Here is a 17,452-nt window from a genome sequence, read left to right on the forward strand (position 1 = left end):
CTCCTCCTCGTCGCACCTAGCAACTCGCTGTCAGAAGCGAATAGCGCGGCTGTCGAAACGCTCCCCTCCTGGTACTCGAGGCCGCAGCCCTTGTGTGGTTGCATCCCATGCGCGTAAGGATGCCTGCAGCCTATAGTTTCTGAGTTATTTTCCCACGAAGAAACTCGCGTTATGTTTTTAAGGAATGCATTTAGTGCCCGTCCCCAGAGTTACTGAGTCCGCTTTTGTCAAAGGAGGAAATGTAGTCAACTGGCATTCGAAACATGTAACCCGAGAATCACTGGTTACAATGCGGGGTCTATGAAGGCGCTAAAAAGCAAGACGTAATAGCAAAACGCGTGTATTCAAACTCCATAATCATTGACTTAGTCTACGTAGTAATCTTACACATATTGTTAACGATCATATAGATCATCATCGTAAGCGTCATCATTGTCAATATCATTACGGAAGGTCACCATAATCTCTGACTGCTCGCCAGAAACACTGGACCCGCTGCTCGTATCATCCGCCACACGTGCTGCAGCGCAGCGCCTCCTCCTCCTTTCTTCTCATCCTGTCTTCTCCTATCTATCTTTTCCTCTTCTGTACAATTTTGACCTTCTTTCTGTGTGTTCTACGCGGCATGACGGTAACATCAGCGTTTACAGAAAAACATTTTGTAATAATGGGCCGAAAAAAACAAGATAAAACAGGCTGTCTTTGTTGGCTTGTTGCTAAACAAAAATTGTCAATATTATATGACGTGACATCCTGAATTCCGGTTTCGTTCATATACTTGAGCTGATTAATGGGAAGAAGTGCTTGTAACAACAGCGGTCAAGAAATTTCATGATTTCAGGCAAGGAAGATGTAATATAGGACTATCCTTAAACTCTGTTATAATGCGCAACAGGGCCTAATATTTGTTCATAAACTTATATTTTCCAGCACATAGGTTCCTAGGAGATGCCAGCAATGAAAGCATCAAAAGAAAGGCCCTCTACATCGCCGAAAATGCGCAACGCGCACTAATAATTCTAGTTTTCTAGCCCAGGGCTCTGTGGCTTGAGTGTATTTGGAAAGGGATATATGAATGTTAATGTCGGTTGCTGTTGTTTGACTGCGCTTTTCAATGCCGTGTCCTATTCTGCACTGGATGGCAAGGAATGGAGGGTGTGGAATACTTCTCAGTTTTTATTTAATGCTGTTCTTGCAGTTTACTCCGCACGTGCAGTTTCTGACAGCAATATCAGTGTTTAGCGTATTGAACACCTTGCAGCACGCAAGGAGGAGGAAGAGTTTTCCGACAACTTTCATGCCGCCCGCTTTGCTGTTGATGGACGGGAGGTTGACCGATCCAAGCGGAGTTTTAGTGAGAGCCTGTTGAATTTGGCGGCGATTGGGTGGCTGCGTGCATGGAAGCATTCAAAATAAAAAAAATTGTATATTTTCTTGTTTTCATCCCATCACAGTCAAATGCTCTCGTGTTTTGTTCCAGCGCTAAGCGCTGCGGCCGACGAACACTTTCAGGAACTGAAACTCGGCCAGGTGAGTACCACATTTACCTCTCTCATTGCCTTGATGTGGCGCCGCATGTGTGATCTTTATCAGCGTAGCTTATGTTCATTACACAAGCAGAATTGCCAGCGCGAGAACAACGGATGTTCAGCCTCGTCTGCAGAATACAGCAACCCGCGCTCACTTTCACCCCCCCGTACAGCTTTCACGCGCAGTGATATTTGACCACAATCACTTCACAATTGCGCTGCATCGCACCGTGGCCACATAAGCCTGGGTCAATGAAGTGCGGTCCTAGACGCAGTAGCCGCTCAGCCATTTTGGCAGGGACGCGTGTTTTCTCCTGCAGTTGTATATTCCGGCTAATGAAAGTCAACGCCGAATCCTATTATATTGACACATTTGCTCCGTAGGAAGTGGGAAAAGCAGCAATCCCGATGGTGAATTACGCTGGTACTGAAAACACACGTGTTTGCTTGCTGTCAAAAAAAAGCTGCTGTTGTCGTATTAGTCACTTAGAAGACATCACACCAAATGAAGACATCACACCAAACGCGCGCTTTCGTTCTCTCCTTACGGCCTGAGCAGGCGACAAGGGGACGACGCATTTTTTTCTGCACTGCCCCACCGCTCATCTCAGCGAGAGGGCGCAGTGAGCCAACACTTGCTGCGGGGGCGCCAGGGCCGGTTTTGAGCAGCAAGTCGCCGTGCGCGTGGGCCCATTTCTTCACGTGCTGGGTTTGTCGCTGTGGTTAAACGTGTGAACGGAAGGCTTGCCACGTGGTGCCATCAATACGCCTGCCTCATGCTTCACTCGCCATGCTGATAAGGACACCTTCCCCAGTAAGCTTCTGCGTTAGACTTCTCATGGATACTCGTCTCACGAGGTTGTGAAGTGAAGCTTTGCTCATATATTGGGTGACTATGGTGTACTGTTGTTTGCCGTTTTGTCAGTCGTGGTCCGGAAAGACTCCCAGTGTGTCGTTTCAGTTTCCAGTTGACCAGGAACGGTGCACCAAATGGCAAAAAAAAAACATTTCTCGGGAAAATCTCGTCAATAATGACAAATCACCCTCGACTACAGTATGCATCAAGCATTTCTTGACGACTGACTACGTAAGTGATTCTAAAATAAGAAAACTGGTTCCCGGTGTAGTCCCAACCGTATTTGAAGGGTATCCTTCTTACCTAGCACACAGTGCGAAGAAAGCACTCAGAACCCTAAACATCAGAGACACTGCTCCTTCCAGGAAGCCAACAAAACGAAAAGCAGAGCCGGAAGATTGCGAGAATGCATTGTTAGAGTCGCCGGAAGGTGAAACCAAGCAGATGGCTACTATATGCACGGAAACAACAAACAACCATGAGCAGCGAGCTAGCCGATACCTTTTAATGACAGCGAGGCTTCCTTCACAGGTAGCGTACTATCGCTCCAAAGTCTGAAAAGTACAGCAGCAACTAGAAGCAGAAAGGAAGGAGGTATCTACATATCGCGACGACAAGCGCTACTCATCTCTTTAAAATATTGCTTCAGGCGCTGAAAAGGGGGAGAAAGAGGCCGTCTTCCTGCTTCACCAAATCGACGGATATCAGAAGAAATTCCTGTCTTATCCCGAAGAAGCAATCAGAGAGTGCGTCATATGGCGATTTCTTTCGCCGAAAGGTTATCATTCGCGTACTACTCTGCTGACACTGCCACATAAGTGCACACTTCAGCGCGACGTTGGTCCCAGCTCAACTTGTACTGGAATGAGTAACGCCATGAAAGGAAGGTTAATTTAGGAGGCTTCCCTTCTCAGCCACAAACAGCACATGGTGTCATTAATAATCGATGAAGCAGTAATAAGGCAAAATGCATATATGATCGGAATTCCGACGTGGTTCTTGGGATCAGAGAAAAGCCAGGAAACGGTGCGCCACGTACCAAGAACGAAACGCTTGCCAACAGAGTGCTGTTTTGTGCTCCACGGAGTGGTCAGCTCGTACAAGATACCATGTTCATATTACTTTACAAAGCAACTCAGCGGGAGAGACTTGTATGCGTGGACGAAGGACGTCATCTCTGCAGCTGAGGAATGCGGCTTTGTAGTCATTCGTATTCTTACGAATAACTACTCAGCCAACAGAACGATGTTCAAGCACATGGGGAACGGTTCGTTGTCAACTATAGTGAAGCATCTTCAGGACGATGAAAGAGTAATTTTTTTCAGCTTCGATCCTTGCCATGTTTTCAAGAATGTCCGCCGCCAATTTTTGGAACGGGAGCTCACAGAAGGCACTGGCGTCATCAGCGGGGCATTTGTGCAGAAACTGTATGAGCACCAGAAGGAAATGACGGTAAAGTTGGCCAGAAATCTAAAACGAAAGCATGTTTATCCGTCGAACCTTGAGAAAATAAACATGCTACGCACCGTGCAGGTGTTTTCGCCCCAAGTCACCGCGGCTCTGGAGCACCTCCAGCAGAACTCGCGAGTCAGTTCCATTCTCTTTGCTTTCAAGGCCGCAACATCTACGATTAAGTTCATGAAAGTGATGAAGAAATGGTTAGACATTCATGATACAACATACAAAATGCCCATCTCCAAAGAAGACGATGGCCGACTACTGTGGCTACAAACTGAGTTTTGCCGCTACGTGAAGAATATTCAAGACTGTTCCATCGCCACTAACGTTGGGAACTTCACAGAGGAAACGTACAGTGCCCTACTTTTCACCACGAAATCCACAGTGGAGGTAACTCAATTTCTACTGAGAAGAGGCGTCAACAACGTTCTCACTAAAAAGTTCAACAGGGATCCTGTGGAGGCATTGTTCGGTAAATTGCGCTTTATATGTGGAAGTAACGACGCGCTGGACGCAAGATCCGTTACAGCAGCTCCGGATCGCATTGTAAAGAAAAAGCACTGGCATCGAAAGATGCCACTAATTAAGGTGAAAACGCTGAAGAACCGGCCGCCTCTGTTCCCCAAGATTTATTTGAAGAATTGAAAGCTCTGCGAGCACATCTTCCAGCTCCGCCTGCGTCTGTTGCTTATTCAGGCTTGGTGCACGTAGACGGCTATATTGCCAAACTTATCAGTGATCTTGGGTGTGACGCTTGCGTTATGCTTGTGAAGACGAACGAGACTAGCAGCCCCCTTTACAAACTTCTGCATGGCCAGGAGAATGGTGAACTTCACTATCCAAAGCCAGAATTTCTAGCTCTCTTGGAAATTATTTCGACGTTTTTTTAAAAGGCGTTCAAGGATCTTCCACGATGGAATATTCTTGAAACCTTACAACTAATCGTTGAGCCACATATTGAAGATTCTCCCCTCCTATGCTGCCCGGAAGGTGTTGGCAGGAGCCACGCCAAACGCTTAGCACATCTGATCTCGGAAAAGTTTCTCTGAATTCTTCTCGTCAATTACACAAAGAAGTTGACAGACCAAAATGACAAGCCGTCTGGGTTTATCCACAAACCAACGCGAAAGCATTTCAGGCTCTAAAAGAATCAGTCGGAACTGTCAGTCGCACGACAATGTTGTATAATTCATTACAAACAGTTCTTGTTATTGGTGTAAGTTCTTTTAAGCATGTGAAACGTTGCTTCAAAGAGCAAATGATTTGTCTGATGTATTGTGTTTCATGCAGTGCGAACAGAATGAACTGATGCGTTTGAACGCATTGGAGCGGCAAATGCTATATTATTGTTAGAATACATTTTTAAGTACCGACAGAGACTGTGCCGGCCTTTGAGATGAAAATAAATGTTTCCTAATCCTGTTTTTTACTGAAATGCCATGCTTCACTTTTACTCGAGTCAGTCCCAAATAATGCAGCCTAGCTATGGGCCATCATTGCATGCCAACTTCAATGTTTTGAGATCCATCTGTTCCAACTTCCAATCTAATGTTTGAGAGCAGCTGTTCACTAACAAGTGCAAGGCCTCGGAACCAGCGCGCGCCGAGGCGGCCTCCAGCGAACATTTCAGCGGCTCCCTTCGAGCGGAGAGGGTTGGCTCGCAGCGGCCCCGGAGAGATGCGGCGATAGGCCGCAACTGCCCCTCTTGCTGAGGCCGTAGGAGAGAGCGCGCGCTCCCCTCGAGACCGGCCTTGGCATGATATGCCCTGTGTTATGGAAGTGTGACAACGAATAAGGCTTGCATTTAACTGGCAATGCAAAGGACTGCAGCAGTGCATTAAGCAGTATTCTGACCATGTATGGGGTGAATGTTCCCAACAGTATGTTCCCTGTAAAATATGTCCCCTCATCTACATACTCTACTATCCATGTATGTCCGAATATATTAATGAAAGAATTAGTTTTGACCACAATTTTTTTAGATAAGCGGTGTCTCGGTAGCCTTGCTCGTTACGTAGTTTTCATTCTGCGAGGTATCGCTCGCGCATACCATCTGTGGTCTCTTAGGGTCACAGCACAGTAAAGAGGTATTTTTCCTACCTGCCCATGTGAAGCACAGGGTTACAAAGTAGAACCAGAGTAAACGAGCCGCAACGTGACTGTGTTTCAAGTAGCTGGCTCCGTATACTTCTTGTAGACAGAGGTTTTGTTTATGCCAGAGGCAGTTTGTCTCAAACCAGTATTGTGAATCTGGGGAAAATAAACCATTCTTGCCGGAAGAAATAAATCCTTCATAGAAAGAAAGGAGATTAACACCTCGTCATCATATTGTAGGTTACTTTCAGTGTTTGATGTAAGAACACGCCATAAAAAATTGCCAGTGGTTTAACTTTTCTAAACGTGGTTGATTAGACGCTTCAAACGCTTGGCAGGCGTTTCATGCACACTGTCAGCCGCGTTCTCATCCATGTCGAGCGGCGTAGCCTCCTTAAGTGAACGCCGAGTCACGGGCATAATCACATGACCACATCTGGCAAAGCGGCGCTGGGCTCACCGCGGTCGGAGCAGTGGCGCGGCGGCTGAAGCTGTTGAGAGTCACGTGCTCTGACGTCACAGCCACACCTCCGGCGCTGCTCCTGCTGAAGTTCGAAATGCAACACCCGATGGCCTTGGCGAAATATGGCGTAGTAGAGCTCTCGCTTCAAAAGAGGCCGCTATGCAACTCTTGATGCTCTTATGCAACACAGTTGCATCGAACTCACATGTGGAACCTCTGTCAGATCCTCGCTCAATTCTTCGCACGTGGCCGTTAATATCGCCGCGACTAGCGTTTGCTTAAATCTACTTCGCGCACTATAGGTGCTCGAACTATCACAAGACTAGGCCTGTTCTTCGACCAGGCCTCCAGAGCTCGTGTGAACATTTTTAATTCGGTAGCATTAAGGTTCTCTTTGTACTCAACATCAGACACCGTCGACGTCGGCATTGTAAACAAAAAAAAGGTCTTCGGTGAAGCAGACACAGATGGACCACCTAGGTCACGTGAGCGCATGGCGTCATCACAACCAGCCTACTGGCTTGTGAGCAAACTGACCACCATGACAACTGGCAGCTGAATTAAAACATCGGTCGTAAGCGGCACCTCGGGAACAACAACCTGTGTCGCACAAGCCCCACCGGTGGCAGCTCCCAGCACAGCAAACCACTGGTGCACAGCTGCGCCAAGTGCGGCATGTGGACTCCCAGGGGTCTATGAATGTGGAGTCGACAATTAGTAATTCAGCATTAATGGGCACTAACTCATTAACGCATCGTGTAATACCCTTAAAGCGGAGCTTATGTGTCCCCTCCATTTTTCGCTCGTTGTCTCAACCTCAAACGGTAATGCATGATTTCCTTCCTGATTTTCGAAGGTGGCCTGGTAAATTGCAGCGCCGTTCAACAAGCCTGAAAGAGTACTGAAGAGCTGCATACTGCAGTACTGCACACTGCAGAAAACTTTAAACTTTTATTGTTTTGTGCAGAAATACTCTAGAACATACAAATAGGGTGAGGCGAAATAAAAGAATGGAAAGAGTAGCCCCAGCCTCCCCTATTTCGTACAACAGCCTCGATTCAATTTTAATACACAAGAGGTCCAAGGACAATTGTAATTTTGGCCACCCGAAGATGGAAAAATAGAGGAGGGTGAGATCTACTGAAGCGACCCAGAGCTGGTAGAGCGGGTCCGGTGAACTCCCCTGATCTACCCTAGGAAGTAGCAAGAAAGGATGCGATACGGAAATAGGATAGAGGGATGGGGTTATGAGACTTAGGAGGGAAGGGGACCGCGAAATGTTTTACGTATTTCTGATGCCTTTGAGCCCCTTTCCAGGCATGCGCAGAGGGCGAGTGCTCAAACTTCAACCAATAGCGCTGCCCTCGGCCTGCAAGCGTACTTGAATGCCATAGTGAACGTTCCCGCGTTCTACGACCGTTCTAGGCAGGGTAATCTAACGGGGGCTTGACTGAAATCTCCTCCCCCAAGCCAGGTTTCGGAACCCTGACCTTCCAACTTTACTAGGATGACAATTTTCGCCCGGTAGTTCGGTGTTTCAGCCATAACTCCAAGGTAATCGCTTGCAGTGGGAATCCTTTCACGGTTTTTGAATGGCGTCGCACCATCGACCATCACACCATGACATAGTCTGTGAAACTCCTGCCTCCAAGCTGCAACAGCTTAGAGCTCAAACCTCGCGCTACCACAAGGTCTTTTTGCCTGGGCGTTCACAAGGCTCAGTATCGTTGTGCGATTTTGTCAGGTCTACTAACAGTTATTGGTATTGACCACCGGGCTTTCTCCAGCTCCGGGGATTACTAGCCTCCCGAGTGGGCTGCTAACTCTGTCACTTTTCCCATCTTCGGGCATAAAGGGGACTTCCCCAAAACCCAGGCTTGGCTCACCTAGGTGCATGCCCCCCCGTGGCACCGAGCTCTTCATAATCGAAAACCAACGCGTCCGCGGTTGGTGGTGAGCCCTTCGTACCGCGAGGAAGGCCATGCGGCTTAATTTGGCGTATTCAGTTTCAAGACGCCGCTCTGCTTTTGAGACGGATTCCACGTGCCCAGCCCGTAACCCTTCGGACCTGTCCCCGCACAGGGGCTACGGGCGTCGTCAGGACGACAATGTCATGGAGAGGCCACTGCACCCTCTCCTGGGGATTTGCAACCGTACTGAGTGTTATCCGGCAGTCCCATTCTAACCACTGGCGTTGCACCACTACAAAACCTTGTAGTAGAAACTACACCGGCAGAATTCTGATGGTGAAGAATGCCCCGAGAAAGAAGCACAGTCAAACCTCCCTCCCCTCAGTGCCCCACAAAAAAATTTTTTTTTGGACTAAGAACGAAATTTAAAAGAGTCCCCGCCTCTGCCACTGGTTATAACAGACATAGTTTCCTAGAACATAAATTATAGTGAGGCATAAAAAAGAATAAAAATATAGAGCCTCTGCCTAGGCCACAAGTATAACAGGCACTAGCATGCCACGCTGTGAGCATTCACCTTTCAGCGATGAGTATTCTGGCTCTCTTGAAGCAAAACCTATCAAAATTGTTACCGCCACTCCTTAAAACTGCATTATTTTCAGGTATTTCCAGCCACTATGGAGAACAGGTGCAATATCCCGATGATGAATTCCGCGTCGTCGCTTCCAAACCCATGGGCAGCTCCAGGATGCAGAGGGCCGCGTCAACCTCAAAAGCCAGCCTTGAGAGGAAACTGGCAGGACGTGAAATGTGAGTTTAGATGCCATATCGTCACTGATTTCGAACAGATGCGCGTATTGTGAAAGATATAATCTCTTTAAGATCGCGGCTATTACGTAAATAAAGAACTTGCTCGCTCGGTTTGTGTAGCATCGAGCTAGGCCAACCAGGACCTCATTCCCTACCAAGCCCGAGGATGCGGGGGTGCAAGTTATCTTTGATAGATGTATTTGACTCGGGGTTGCCCGTGACTAGCAGGAGCAATCTTTATTGTGCTTGCAAGTACCAGCCTTCAAGCCGCCTGTCATTCGGTCACGGTGTTGCAGAACCGGCCGGTAGCATTCCCGTACTGTAGAGCCAGCGATATCGCAGCCACTTCTTCCTCCAGTATAGTGCAGTTCTGTATGGAAAGGGTGACGATTTCCTGGTAGTTGGGTTTTTCTACGGTAGCTACAGCTGTGTTCTCTCATAAAGAGGGATATAGGACTTAGTCTACGTTGACTGCCCTACAGCTCTTCCCTGTGATTCATGGTATGTAATGCATTATGGCTGTTTTTCGCTCTTCATGGGAGTAGGCGGGCATGTTCTTGGGTATTGTAGCTGCGTCTATGTGAGCTCTATTTGTGAGGGGAATGATGGTTGTAGATGACTCTATATAAGTCGGCCGGGTATCCGACTCTTCGTACGATTTGTCTGTCTGTTTCTTTTGTGACCAGGCATTCTCTTTGGGATAGGAGAACGGCCTCTAATTTCTTCAAGAGTGTTGTGGACACCCAACGCGTCGAGTTTATTGGTGGCGGTGTACGGTGGGAGGCCTAGCACATTCTTGATTGCTGAACGGAATATGGCGTCGATTCCCTTGCGTTCCCCTATGAGGTGCGGTAAGTTGGGGAGGTTGCACGAAACTCTGCTGATGGTCAGCGCTTGTACGGGTCGCATAGTGTCCTCTTTCCGCATTCCCTTCCATGTTCTTGCTACGCGGCCGATCATTCTCGATACTTCGGTGGTTGATTTGGTCAGACGTTTGATGGCGTTTACTGGTCTGCGGTCGGACTGAAGCCAGATTCTGATGATTCTGATTACTGGGACTTCTCTGATTTCTGCCCCTGGAACTAAAATTTGGATTGGTTCTTGGGTGCGGTCATTGTATTCTTTCATGCGGATCCCTTCGAACTTCTGTGGAGAGCACTAGCGCAGTATTGCGTGGCGATATGCTCTACGCAGCCGGCGGCTTGTTCGAGGGATTGTTCTTGTCGACGCAGGGATGTCGTCGGCACATAGGGTCAATGCAATGTTTTGTATAGACTGTAATGCCCTGGCGACCGCTTTCATGACGATATTGAATAGGAGGGGGGACATCATCGAGCCTTGAGGAGTGCCTGTGTCTGGCATGGCTCGTGGATCCGGTGTTTTCTCAAAGGCTCGCTGTGATGGCAGATATAAACAATTTTTTCTGTTCTGTGCCCTCCATTCCTTGATGCGGCAAAGATGTCTGCAGCATCATGTAAAGAAAAAGTTCACAGCGACTCCTAATCACACAGTGTTGATGATGCGATAGCGTTAGATGATGACTACCAGCATGGCGTAATTTCCAGTGTTGGGACGTCACTTCTGTCCAACCAATGCCAATATCTGGCCCGGTGACACCACTTTCACCCAGCCAACGAACTTCATGACTGAAGACGCATTTTTTTTCCATTGGGCTTCTAATGTCATCGAATTAAAATTACCACAGGAAGGCACGCTTTGAAAACTAACAAATCCCACCCTAACGTCCGAGATATAGGAATGACAGATCAGGCTCCCTAAACTTGCAACGACCTCGACCGAACAGAGGGTGGTGCGCTTGACGCGTGCATAACACGAAGGACCGAAGTTTCTAATTAGAGCTTATAAATGCAAGGAGGTGTTTTGTGCAAAGCAGCTTCGTGTATCCATCTCACATTTATAATTGGCGTCTGTGGTTTTCGCCACACCTTATTGATGTCCTCATGCATTTCGTCCAAGGTGTTGCCAGCGGAGAAGATGAACCCATGGTTGTCGAGCTCAACCAGGTGAGGAAAACATTCCGTCTTCACTCTCTTTTACCTTGAAGTGCGTTGCATGGTCAAACCTGATGGTCTTCGTTGGTGTTTAAAGCTTAATAAATTTTCTTTTATATTAGTTTTATTGGGCTTTAACGTCTCAAGGAGACTGAGGAATTGAGAGACACCATAGTGAAGCGCTCCAGAAATTTCGACCACCTGGGATTCTTTACTTGCGCTGACATCGCACAGTACACGCGCATCTACAATTTCACCTTCCACTAAATTCGACCACCGCGGCCTGGATCGAACCCACGTGTTTCGGGCCATCCGCCGATACGCTATATCTACTGAGCCACCGTGGCGCTCGCTTACAAAATTGTGTGGGTCAAACCCATTCCATCAGGTCTGAAGACGTCCAGTTTGAACTTCCTGATCAATGTCTAAGAGTCATGCTTCAATATGTTGCACCACAACTTCGGCGGATGGGCGTTTTGAGCTCCAACATGTTCTTTAGGGCGATAAGCTCGCCATGACAGGATCCCGGGGTCTTTCGTTAGCCTTCTGCTACCGTAGCGAATGTGTCGCAGCGACTTATCCAATGCCAAGTGTTTGCTGCTGCGCCTTCACATTCTGCTCGCGAATATTCAATGCCTTTAGCCTCTTCTCGGTCGTCTGTGTGACAGGTGAGGCAGCGACCATCTTCAGAGAAACCGGCGTTCCGGCCTGCGTATTTGTGTTGACGTAAACTCGTGAAAAAATTAAACGTGCCGGTCGACACTGCGGACGACAGAAGAGACGACGCAAACTACCAGATGTTCGTGGGTAAACTAAGTGATGTAAAAAATGGTTTTGTTAGCTACAGAGATCACTTCTAAACGGTCATGCCGGCAATTTTGGCGGTCGGCATGAAACGAGCACGATAAATTAACTGGCGCTGTTATAGAAAATTTGCTCGTTATTTTTAAGTTTTCCGTGTAATGGTTAACTGTAATTAGCATGGCTTAGTGCGGCCTCGGTGCATCTCTCTTCGGTAGAGACTCGCGGATATCCGAAAAATTCAGACAGCTGATCAGATTACCTTGTTTTTGAGTCCATGAGCGAGTCAAGTCGTACATCTTCAAAATGATTCTAGACAATTGGATAGCGCTCTTAAGTTTTCGTGTAGTTTTCGAACATTTGGCACCAAGTTCGGACAGAGACGCCGCAGATTAATTTTTTTCCGAAGACAGTTTATATATATATATATATATATATATATATATATATATATATATATATATATATATATATATATATATATATATATATATCCAGCAAATCTAGACAAAAGCACATTTGGGCAGAATATCGTTTATGATCGCATTTTTGTCTTTTATATAATGTAAGAGTTCACTATAACAATGAGTATATCTGCATGTTACCTCACCACAGGAGGCTCAGAGCGAACGCCCGCCTGCGCCCGAATATATCCTTCTGGAACAATGGGAGGCTCATGGAAGCGGCGGTCCGTATTTGCCCGAAGAGCCGGCATCATGGGAAGAGCAGCGAGGCGAAGAACGTAAGTTTACGATTCGCGATTCACGCAAGACTGTAACACAGGCCTGCATGGATGAGTGCGCATAGTTATTGATGGCGCAGTAATGAAAAGAAAGAATATGCAAAGGCCTCTATAGCAGATTGCCTCGCTAATATGTAATACGTAATAAGGAAGTCATGTTCATTCTTTCTACTTACGCTTCAGCTGTGGTAACTGATGAAGGATGCCGTCTGTGACGTAATCACGTCGGAAGGAATTCCCTCCCCATGTAGCGGCGACCGCGCATCACCTGACCGACGTTCCTAACCGTTGCCCCGATGACAGACACACTTTAGTAGTGTGCTCAAGGGTCGGCGGATGCGGGATACCCGCTTCTCTCTGCAAAGCGACGAAATGTTCCTTTCAGCATTGAGAACGATCCTCGTACGTGGCTAGAACGTTGTGATATCGACGGCAGACGTTTACGGGATGCACGTGTTTTAAAAAAATAATCACAGTTTTGTAGAAACAATTGCCACTCATTCCGCTCGCATCAGCGGATGGAGCTTCTACCATCGGCCACAAAAAGTATCTGGTTACGGGTTACGGCTATGCGGCAAAAAATTATTTGGATCTAGCGACGTACGCTAATCGCGTGAAACGTCTGAATCTGCCTGGAAACGATCATGCGTCAGTAGATAATACTGGGCAGCAGCGTCGTGCGGCGGCGCAACAGTAATTTTGTAGCGAGAGCTACACTACGCTACCAAGTCGAGCATTTCGCCATAATCAGGGGAGGCCGTCAGTGCGCATTAGCGAAACTGAAGAGGAGCAGGAAGAGCGTGGCGCATTAAGTCAGAGTTCGCCGCCGCCGCTGCGCGAGAAGCCGCGCCCGCCCGACTAGGACCGCTGGCGCCGCGCGTGAATGCGCATGTGCGGCAAGCGTAGCAGGGCAGCTGGTGTGAGGCGCATGACGTCAGAGCTCGGCCGCCACCATGGTCGCACGTGGGGCCGTGTGGATGCGGCTTTGTGCATAAAAGCTGAGGTGATACGACTCGGTGTGGTGATTTCTATTCAGGACAAGATTCCCTTAGTCGATACATAAAATAGAAGTTTGCTTTTAAATAAGCTTGCGATCCTCGCATTCCGACTACACAGTGAGGAACTACCATCGACCTTGTGTACCTGAAAGAAACCAACCATTCTAAATATTGTGTAGGCAGCATTGAGACAACTGCGTGTTACTTTACCGCTAGACAACATGCGTACCCAGGGGGTAACTGCAGCTCTGGCTATGTATATCGTGGCATAGCTGTGATAAGTCACTGCTATATTTTTTGCTGGGCACATGCATGCCGAAAACGCTTGTGGCCGACGGTATACGTACACCTTTCTCAAAAGCATAATTTTCCTCACACACGCATCCTGCAGATTTTCACTGTATATAGTGAATTTTGGGATTTTCAAGCTGCATGTTTATTTTCCGCAGCTTCATTGATACAATATTGTGATTTTAACAGTATTTTTTAGAGAGATCTGGCACTTTTAACGCCACGATGAGTAATTAACAAAGCGGCGACTCTTGCGATCTTTAAGCATAAACAATATGCCTGAAATCTTTTTTTCCAGCTTACGAGAGACGAGGAATATTTGCGCATGCTGCCACAGCATTGGAAGACGTGATGAGGAAGGTAAGTGAAGCAAATATGGACGTTTACGATACTTTTCTTGGAGCGCTTTGACAGGTGGTCTCCACTTCTAAAAGGCGCAATCGCGGCCCAGAATGAACTGACCAAGAAGTAGGGCACTGGCAACGCATGACGGATGACAGCATTGGATAATTGAAGGAGTATATGCACCCATATATCAATCCGAGGGCATTAGTGTTTAGGTAAGGAGCGGAATCCGCCATAGATGTCATTAAATTCGTTGCGTAGCCGAGATAGGTCACGTGACCTTGCGACGTTATCGCAACGGGCCCAACACGTTGATAGCACAGCTATCGGCACCTAGCAGTCCGAATATGCTGGTTGGTGCACCGACAATTTCAAAAAAACTGACGCAATTACGCACAGATGTTGCAGCAGAAACTGTGGCAAATGCGCAATTTAATCATATCGCATTCCACTTTAAAGGTGGCTTCAGCGCCCGCATACTTTTTTCTTACCCCTATTCTAAATGGCAAAAGTGTCTCTGCAATTACTTAATGTAGGTCTCCTCGCAGAATTCGATAATACTATATTGCGGATTCGGCGCTGCTATGCTTGACTGCAAGAAATTCACCACTGACAAGCGCAGCAAAATGTTTCCTATCGGAACCTTTAGCGCGGTGAGAATCGAATGATGGCTCCGAGATGGATGACATCGCAAAACCACGAAGAGAGACGGCACAAATGCATGTGCCTTGTTCTTTCAAGGATTTGCACTATGAACTCAAATGTGAATTACCCACTAACCTGAATCATACCCCCTCTGTCACACGTAGAACCTCTGCGTATCACGCTACACGTAAGAAACGGTTTCTAAAGCAGAGCAAATCATTTTATATCCCAGATCTCGGTTCACCTTGAGGCAGAGGCTGCAACTTTGCCAGAAAAACTGTGCGAAGGCGGCGGGACGAAAAGCAGCACAAAGACGGACGCACCTCTCACTCCTTGTACCATCGTCTTCACGCAGTTTTTTAGAAATCACTATGAAACCAGCAGCCCAACATGATGTCTAACAGCAAATTTTAAACCACGCTGCCCCGTAAACCTACAGCTACCAGTTATCGCCTTCTCTGGTCTCTTGAAAGAAAACATTACTTCTCGCCACTCTCTGCATGCGCGTCTAACGTAGGCAAAAGACGCCTTTCGGGAGAATCACAGAGGAAGCCCTCCTTCGAGTTCCCCCGATGCGCTTCGGGACCACTGGGAGGCTCTTGTGAGCAGTGGTCAGGACCTGCCCGAAGAGCCATCCTCTCGGGAAGAGCAGCACGACGAAAACCGTAAGTGTGCGATTCGCGATTGACATGAGACTTGAACAGAGGCCGGCATGGAGGAGTAGATATAGTTATTCATTCCTCAGTAATTAGAAGAAAGAATGTGCAAATGCCGCTAGCTGCTTACTTCGCTCATCTCTGATACGTAATGAGGAACCAGTATTCGTTCTTTTCACGCACGCCTTTGCTGATGAAGGGGTAAAGGATGTCCCTTGTGACGTACTCACATTGGAGGGATTTCCGTCGCGCTGCAGCGGCGACCGCACATCACGTAACAGACGTTCCTCAACACACTTTAATGGTGTGGACGGGGACGGGGCGATGCTCGTATTTCTCTGCAAAGGGACAGAAGCCAGATTTCAGTATGAAGAATGTTCCTCGTGCGTAGCTTGAACATTTTGATATCGGTGGCAGACGTTTAAGGGATGCAGGCATCTCTTCGAAAAAAACTATTTTTTGCATGCCTTGTATCTTCTTCAGCTCGTATCAGCGGATGTACCAAGTACTATTGGCAACAAAAGGTTGCATGTTACGGGTTGCGGCTATAGGGGAAAATTTATTTGTGTCTAGCGATGTACGCTAATCACATAAAATGTATGAATGTGTGTGGAAACGATCACGCGTTCTTAGGTGATACTGGACGGCTCGGTCGTAAGGTGGCGCAACATTAACTTTTTTTACCCGAGCACACGCATGCTGAAAACGCTTGAAGCCGACAGTATCCCCACACTTTTCCCTACTATTTCATTCATGCCTTTTGGTCACGCGCCTTCAACAAAGTATTCTTTTCCTCGCAACCGCATCCTGTTAAATTTTGCTGTCTGAAGTGAATTTCGGGGTTTTAGAGCTGCATATTTATTCGGCGCCGCTTCAGTAACGCAATAGCGTGATTTTAACACAAATTTTTGGAGATATCTGGCCTTTCTAGTGCCACGATAAGCCATTCACCAACACAGCTGCTATGCTTGTGACCTTTATCCATCTAGAAATACGCCTGAAATCCTGTCTTCCAGCTATCGACGGAAGCGGAACGTTTGCGCGTGATTACTCAGCATTGGGAGAAGCGGAGAGGGAGGTAAGTGAAGCATGCTCCGATGTTTCCCATACCTTTCTCGGGGCACTTTAGCAGGTGTTCTCTAATTATAAAAGGCGCAGTCGGGGCCCAGGATGAACTAACCAAGCAGAAAAGCACTGGCACTGTATGGCGGATGATGGCATTCCTTAACTAAAAGAGTATATGCTGCGAAATATCAATGCGATTGTATTAGTATTCACGTAAGGAGCAGAATCCGCCATAGATGTCATAAAATTTTGTGTTTAGCCAAGAGAGACTTTGTGACGTCGTCGCAACTTGCCCACCACGTTGTCAGCACAGCTATCTGCACCTAGCAGTCCGAACATGGCAGTTGGTGCACCGTGAATTTCAACCAAACTGACCTAAACACGCGCCGAAATTGCAGCAAAAACTGTGGAAAATTTGAGATTTAATATTATCGCTATCAACTTTAAAGGTGGCTTAAGCGTCCCCTTAGTTTCATTGTTCCCCCTATTTTTGCTCGCAAAACTGTATTTGCAATTACTCAGTATAGGTCTCCTCCCAGAATTCAATAATGCGATATTGCGGATTCGTCACTCATATGCCTGACTGCAAGGAATTCACCACTGACGAGCGCAGCGAAATGTTTCCTTTTGGGACCATTAGCGCGGTGAGAATTGAAAGACGGCTGGGAGATGCCTGACATCGCGAAACAACACAGGGAGGGGACACAAATGCTTGTATCTTGTTCCTTCATGGTTTTGCTCTATAGAACCTCATCTGAATAACCCACTAGCCCGAAC

The sequence above is a fragment of the Amblyomma americanum genome, chromosome 10 (assembly GCF_052857255.1).
Source record: "Amblyomma americanum isolate KBUSLIRL-KWMA chromosome 10, ASM5285725v1, whole genome shotgun sequence".
Classification (NCBI taxonomy): Eukaryota; Metazoa; Arthropoda; class Arachnida; order Ixodida; family Ixodidae; genus Amblyomma; species Amblyomma americanum.